Genomic DNA, 7,953 nt, shown 5'->3' on the forward strand with positions numbered 1-7,953 from the left:
AATTGGGTGTGTGTGTGGCCAGAAAGGGAATTACATTCCTGACATCTGTCCAGGAATAATGTCAAAATGTCCTCCATTTTGATCATGCCTAAGACACATGCATTTAGATTAACATTTTTTTAAAAATCACCAATTTTTTGCATGTCCTCCATTATTAGAAATGTTGTCCTACATTTGAAAATGTTATCCTACACTTGTCCTACATTTGTCCCGGTTTGGAGGTCCTGACCTATGGCAACCCTAAGCATGGAAAGGTTACTTTTTGCACTACAGTGCCCAGTTTTCCCAGCAAACCTGATCAAATGGGGGGGACAAAACTGTCTTCTGGCTTTGCTGCTGTGGTTTGAAATTCTTCACACACAAAACCTGGGAGAATTTCCCTCTTTGAAGACAAATAATCCACTGCTGCTGCTTTCATTATTTGATCATCTCTTTGTAGAGGTGTCAGGAGAGAAGGGAATGGACAAACTCTCCTTACGGAACTACAGAATGGGAAGGAAACCCAGAGATCATCCAGTCTAATTTCACACAGAATATTCAATGCAAGAAGCATCTACAGCAATTCTGGGAGAAGACTATGGTTGTAGTGGTTGTTGCTGTTGTTGTGTGCCTTTGAGTAATTTCTGACTTATCACTACCCAAAGACAAATCTATACTAGAATATTCTTGGCAAGACTTGCTCAGAGGAAGTTTGCCATCACTTTCATCTCAAGCTGAGGGAGTGTGACTTGGCCAAGGCCACCCAGTAGCTTCCAGGGCTGAGGGAAGGATTCGAACCTTAGGCCCTGTTTGCATGGCCCAAATAAAACATCTTCACCTTGCCTTCCTCTTAGCAGGGAGTCTGGATGATGCAATGCTCAAACCCCAGTTCTAGTGCAGTCTGGATGACGTCTGGCCGGAACCAAGATATACCCCTCCTTATAACAATTTTTAAATAAAGTGGTCCCTCCACATTTGCTGGGATTGGGGGTGTAGGACCCCCATGAAATGTGGAAAAAACACAAATAAAACAAGACTATTCTTTTACTCAGATAGAACACTTCTCTAGGAATCACCAGGTCCTCCGGTGCAACTCTGTGGTCAACATCTGCCAGAAATTGATCACAGACTCATGCTGAGGACCTACAAATGGCTAGCGTTTCCTCTACGAACATCTAGTTTCTCCAGCACAATTCTATGATCAACTTCTAGCAGGTTTGCACTAGAAGACCTAGAGATTCCATGACAGAATGTATTAATTAAAACCACAAATAATCAAATCCGCAGAAGTCAAAGCCACAAATGTGGAGGGCCACATGTATTTACCTTTTGCTCCAGAACTTCCCAGAAGTTCTCTGTTGTGCCACAGAGCAGCTTTGCACATGCGGCCCACTGTGCTGCGCAGCTGTAGCATGTTGCTCACTCTAATGTCAGAACAAGGCACTCAACCATGTGATTGGTGCTGGGCATCTCATTCTGATCTCAGATCAAGTGATAGGCTGCCACTTCTGCTGCACTGGGCACCACAGCAGAAATGCAAGCAAACAGCTGCCCAGTGCCATAATGGAGTGCCTTGTAATGGGAGGACATCGAGGCAATCCCTTGGAGTATTCTTACCCATGCAGACAAGGCCTTAGTCTTCCAGAGTCCTTGCCTAACACTCCTACCACTGCACTATGTTGGCTCTCAGAAAACCATCTAATGTCCAGCAAAGGAAGACCCACCTCTTTTTCTGAAAGTATAGTCCAAGTCTACTTTTTTGTGGTTTCTGCCCACAGGTTCTAGTTTTGCTCTGTGACACACGTACACACGTGAGGACTAATGTATATACTCGACTATAAGTCGACCTCATGTATAAGTCGAGGGCACATTTTGGGACCAAAATTGTGGATTTTGATATGACCCGCGGATCAGTCAAGGATAAAACTTAGGGGCATAAAGAAAAGGGCCTAAAGGATGAAGCAAAAGAAAACGGTGCCAAAGAACTTACAAAATCCCAGCAGGCATAACTGCATGTGTTTGCTCTTAAGGCTGGATGTATGAGAGAGTGGGCAGGGGGTCAGTGCTTCCAGGGCAGATTATACTCTCGCCTTTCACCAGGGGATTGTTCCTTTTTTAAAATAAGAGTTAAGATACAGTACTTACATTGACCCATGGATACACTGACTCAGGTATTTCAGGTAAAATATTTGACCTACATTTCTAGACGTATACATGAGTATATACAGTACTCAAACCCCATGCAAAGTAGCAAAATCATGCAACACATGCTAAAATATACACCAAATGTAGAAGTTAAAAATATAAGTAAACTATTATTATTATTATTATTATTATTATTATTATTACTATTACACTAAAACCAGTTAATAAACATAGCTACTAAATAACAGTAATAGTAGTAGTAAATAACAGTAACAGTAACTGTTTGTTGCAGTCATGCTGGCCCCATAACTATCTTTAGAAAACCCTGCCAGTCATGTAAATAGCATCGCTAGTGGTCTTAAGTGGAGTGGAGTATCAGAAAACCTAGATAATATCCTAAACTAACAAAAATTAATAAAAAAATAAATAATAATAATAAAAGTTTTATTTTTATACCGCCCTTCTTGTAATCAGGGTGGTGTACAGCATAATAAACAGATACACAATACAATACAATATGCAATAAGAAAAAATACATTAAAATTTACATTAAAAGTACATTCTGGCCAGCTCGCCATTGCCATCAGAGGGGGGGGAGTCTAACTGGAGCTTATATCGGGGAATGTTAACTTGAACAGGAAGGTTTTTAGTTCCTTCCTGAACTGTGCCGGGGAGGTGGCCGAGCGGAGCTCTATGGGCAGCGTATTCCAGAGGGTCGGGGCCGAGATGGTAAACGTTCTCCTCGCTGTAGAGGCTAATCTTGCCCCTGGGACCCTCAGTAGCTGCTGCCCAGATGTTCTGAGTGTGCGGGGCGGATTGTATGGGGAGAGGCGGTCCTTAAGGTATCCTGGGCCCAAGCCATGTAGGGCTTTATAGGTTATAACCTGTCATTGATGATGGGAGTTGTAGCTCTTCACCTCTGGCTCGAACTCACCACCTTGTTATGCACCGGCGCTGACCAGTTTTGGCCAGTGGTTAAAGCTTTGCTCTAAAGCAGCAGAGTTTCAGAGAATAGGCTGAAGACCCTGACAAACTCTCCAAGCCTTCTCACTCTTGCTTCCACAGAAGTCTTCACCCTTCTTCAGGATCCAGTTGGCTCTTGTATCTTCACCCAAGACACCAGACAACTCAGTAGTCTTATATAAAAGATCTACTTTATTCTACTATATACAGCTCCAAAACTATCCAACACAACTCCAATACTCCTCCACAACTACCCACTACTAACCACAAAATACATTGGCATTCATAGCCATTATTATAGTCATTGGATAATACCACCCACTCTTGTCAGTTTCCACCCAGTGGGCGTGTACATCCACTCTCATTGGTTCTCTTGGTCCATCCCATAATTAATGATTTCATCATCTCACCTTGTCCACTTAACAATTCTCAGGTGTGTTCAATTATCCACTTTGCATTTCTGTCCTTGGCATTTAGGACTTGCTAATTCCATTACCTTTTACACCTGTGTGGCTCCTAATTGCTTCTGCTGAGTCATCCTGACTCTCACATACATGTTTTATTTCTTTGACTGTATATCCCATGTTGCTTTTTCCTTAACACCTTGTATTGCGCTCGGAAGCAAATAGGCAGCAGATCTTTAAGTACAGGTGTTATATGACTGGCCCTGGGTATGCCAGTGACCAGTCTGGCTGCCATATTCTGTACCAGTTGTAGCTTCCGGGTATGGTACAAGGGTTGCCCCATGTAGAGCGCGTTGCAGAAATCCAGTTGAGAGGTTACCAGAGCATGTACCACCGTTTCAAGGTCCCTCTGGCCCAGGTAGGGACGCAGCTGGCGAATCAGCCGAAGCTGGTAGCAGGTGCTCCTGATCGTCGCGTCCACCTGAGATGTAAGGTGAAGCGACGAGTCGAGGAGCACCCCCAGGCTGCGTACCGAGTCCTTTACGGGGAGCATGATCCTGTTCAGAACAGGTGGAACCACCGCCATCCCCGGGCCAGGAGAACCTATCACGAGCACCTCCGTTTTCTCTGGATTCAGACTGAGTCGGTTTTCCCTCATCCAGCCCATTACTGACTCCAGGCACGCCACGAGAGGAGAGATGCCATCCCCAGTCACTGCATCAGTCGGAGACATAGAGAAGACTATTTGGGTGTCATCAGCATACTGATAACCCCGCGCCCCATGTCTCCAGATGATCTCTCCCAGCGGTTTCATGTAAATGTTGAAAAGCATGGGAGACAGAATGGCTCCTTGAGGGACCCCAGTTGTGAGGGCCCTCTTATCGGAGCACACGTCTCCCAGCTGCACCATCTGGAACCTCCCAGAGAGGTAGGACCGGAACCACTGGAGCGCAGTGCCCCCGATTCCCACCTCTGCCAGGCGTCCCAGAAGGATACCATGGTCTATGGTATCGAAAGCCGCTGAGATGTCCAAGAGCACCAACAGGGACACGCTTCCCCTGTCGATGCCCAGACGGAGATCATCGACCAAGGCGACCATGGCCGTCTCAACCCCGTAACCCGCCTGAAAGCCAGTTTGAAATGGGTCCAGATAATCTGTTTCATCCAAGATCGATTGAAGCTGGATTGCAACCGCCTTCTCGATCACCTTCCCCAAAAATGGCAATAGCGAGACTGGCCGATAATTGTTATGCATCAGGGGGTCAAGGGAGGGCTTTTTTAGCAGCGGTTTTACAGTGGCCAATTTCAAGCTGGATGGAAATTGCCCATCCCTCAGAGATGTATTTATGATCTGGTGTAACATTGAAGTTACCACCAGTCCCCCCTGAGCCGCTAGCCATGAGGGACAGGGATCGAGGGAGCAGGTTGTCTTCCGAACGCATTATATTTGAAAACAAAGCTCACATCAAAATAAAGCTAAGAAAAATGTTGAATCCAGCTAACTATAACCAGCACGACCAACTTGCATTTATCTAGTGCTGTGACCACTAGGCTTACTGATCAGGAAAATAAAAAAACGAAAGTGGAGTGTCACCTGGGCACAAGTCTTCGTAATCAGAAAAAATGAAAAATAAAAATAAAACCCTTGCTAGACTGGAGCACTAAGTTGACTGATGAATGAAAATAGAAAAATAAAAGGGACCTAACAAAAAGGTGGAATGCTATTTTCAAACAAAACTCCAGAGAACAGGAGCCAGAACAATTGATACAAGCTATAGGAGAAGTTATTCCACCTCAACATTAGGAGGAACTTCCTGACAGTAAGAGCTGTTTGACAGTGGAACACACTCTCTCAATGGAGTGTGGTGGAGTTTCCCTCCTTAAGAGTTCTTTAAGCAAAAGCTTGGTGGCCATCTGTCAGGGATGCTTTGATTGAGATTTCCTGCATGGCAGGTAGTTGGACTGAATGGCCCTTGGGGGTCTCTTCCATGATTCTATGAAAACAGAAACAAAAATAATAAAAATGAACTAAAATAAAAAATAAAACTGAATCGCTGCATCTGAGGAAGGAACTCCAGCTGCTATGCCAGCTGCGTCCTTTCTTGGAACAGAGGTATCTAGAAACTGTAGTATGTGCACTAATAACCTCACAACTCGATTTCTGTAATGCACTCTACATAGTTTACCCTTGTGCCTAGTCCAGAAACTTCAACTAGTTCAAAATATGGCAGGCAGAGTGGTCACCGGGACAGCTAGACATAACTACATTACTCTCATCTTAACATCTCTTCACTGGCTGCCTATTAGTTTCTGGGCACAGTACAAGGTGTTGGATATCAGCTTTAAAGCCCTACATGGCTTGGGTCCAACCTATTTGCAGGATTGTCTTCTTCCATATAATCTGCCCTGCACACTTAGGTCCTCTGGGAAAAACCTTTTACAACCAATGAAGACCATGTTGACTGATGCTCCCAAACTATGGAGTAGTCTGTCGGAGGAGATTCAAAAGAGCTGTCAAGATGGATCTCTTCTGACAGGCCTTCCCCAAGTAATCCACCCAGTCTCCCATGGACATGGATTATCATAGAGATCACCCAAAATTGCCCACCCCCCTGTCTCTGACTGTTTACTATTTTAATTGTTTAATGATATTTTATTATGTATAGTTGGGGGAAGGGATTAATAGAATGTATTTTAATGCTGTATTTTACTCTATTTTATCTGATGTAAGACACCTCAATCCTGAGGGAGAGGTTGGGTAAAAATAAATTAGTAGTAGTAGTAGTATTGGTATTATTATTAACTTTCAAAAACAAAAAACCCCTCCATAGCAAATGGGTATCAATCACAAGGTATGTTGAGACTTTGTGCCAAGGAGGAACACTGTGTACAGATGTAAGCTTACACAAAGGCAAGCCCCTTAAAATCTGATAAGAAAATTAACACTGAAAAAAGTTTTCAAACAAAGAAGGAAGAGAAGAAGAGAAGAAGGAAGAGGAGGGGGAGAGGTTCCTCAAAAATTACATGGCTTACTAACGTTTAAAATTACATGTTTCTCTTTTGCTCCAAGCTGGACAAGTGAGCTTAAGTTAAAAGGGAAACATGTAATAGAGCTTGCAAAGGATAGCTTCCAGCATAATAACATAAAGGAAAAAGAAGCTAAAAAGGAAACAACAGCAATATGGTGTATAAAGAAAATGATAATCCAATTTTTCCCATCCATCCATGAAGAAGGAAAGTTGCCCAACATTCTAAAATCAATATTAATGTCTGAAAAGAGTTTTCTACAGAATAGAAAAGAGAGGGGGTTGCAAGCATAAGGGATCAACCACTTTTACTACAGGTTTTCTGATCATGAGTTGAGTGTAAATCCATACCTTCACAAATCCACAAGAACACAATATGACAGTCCTCAACAACAACAACAACAACAACAACACCCATCTTAAAAGCAGAACTGAAGCATCTATGAAGGAAGAGACAAAGATAAAGAGAGGCTTTGTAAAAACATCTCTTCAAACTTCAAAAATTAGGGCAGGGAAGAGAAAAGGAGGGGAGGGGGAAGCTTACTACATTTTCTTTTTATTGCCAACTGACTTGATTGCAAATGGCAAAAAGCAGGCTTGGACTGAAAAATTACAGATTAAAATCTGAAAGGGGCCCTTAGAGAGATGAAGAGCAAAAGGGAGGAGAATCAGCTACTAGATTAGCTCTCAAATGAGAGAGGGATGCATTGCAGTGTGGTTCCTGAGCATACACAAAGCTCAGACACACTCAAATGGAGACAAAAGGATGAAGCTAAGATAGGAAGGAGCAGAAGCTTTCCCTCATGCCGAAAACAAAGGAAAAACCCAACAGCAAAGAAAAGCAAGGGCTCATTCCCAGTTACATTTAAACTGATTTGTGATCTGCCTTAGCTCCGCATTGGTAAATCAATTCCAAAAGGTCCATCATTCCCACTATGAAAGTGGATCTTTTCATTATCCCCTTGTAATCATTCCTTTTTTGCCACGACTAGTTTGTGCTGCTTCAAAGTGCATGTCATTCCATCTGAGCATGATCAATGATGGAAACCACACACACACACATACACACACACATTTACACATCTAAAAAATAAATAAATTGATAGAAGATTTGATTCATTAGTTTTGCAACTACTTACCTCACTATGAACTGCGGTTGGATTACTCAGGTAATTGCAAGTACAGTCAGCCCTCCATTATCACTTGGGATCTGTTCCAGACCCCCACAAAAAGGGAGACTCGCTGATACTCAAGCCCCATAGGTTTGAATGGGGCACGTGCCCACAAGTGTGCTCGGGGCTCACGCCGCAGGGGTACACCCCATCGAAAATAATGGAGGCCGCCCCTCCATTAACATTAAAGACCGCGGATCTCAAGTCTGTGAGAACAGAGAGGTGACTGTAGTTGTAAAATGAATCAGTTGAATCTTTTATCAA

This window comes from Sceloporus undulatus, chromosome 2, assembly GCF_019175285.1.
Source record: "Sceloporus undulatus isolate JIND9_A2432 ecotype Alabama chromosome 2, SceUnd_v1.1, whole genome shotgun sequence".
Classification (NCBI taxonomy): domain Eukaryota; kingdom Metazoa; phylum Chordata; class Lepidosauria; order Squamata; family Phrynosomatidae; genus Sceloporus; species Sceloporus undulatus.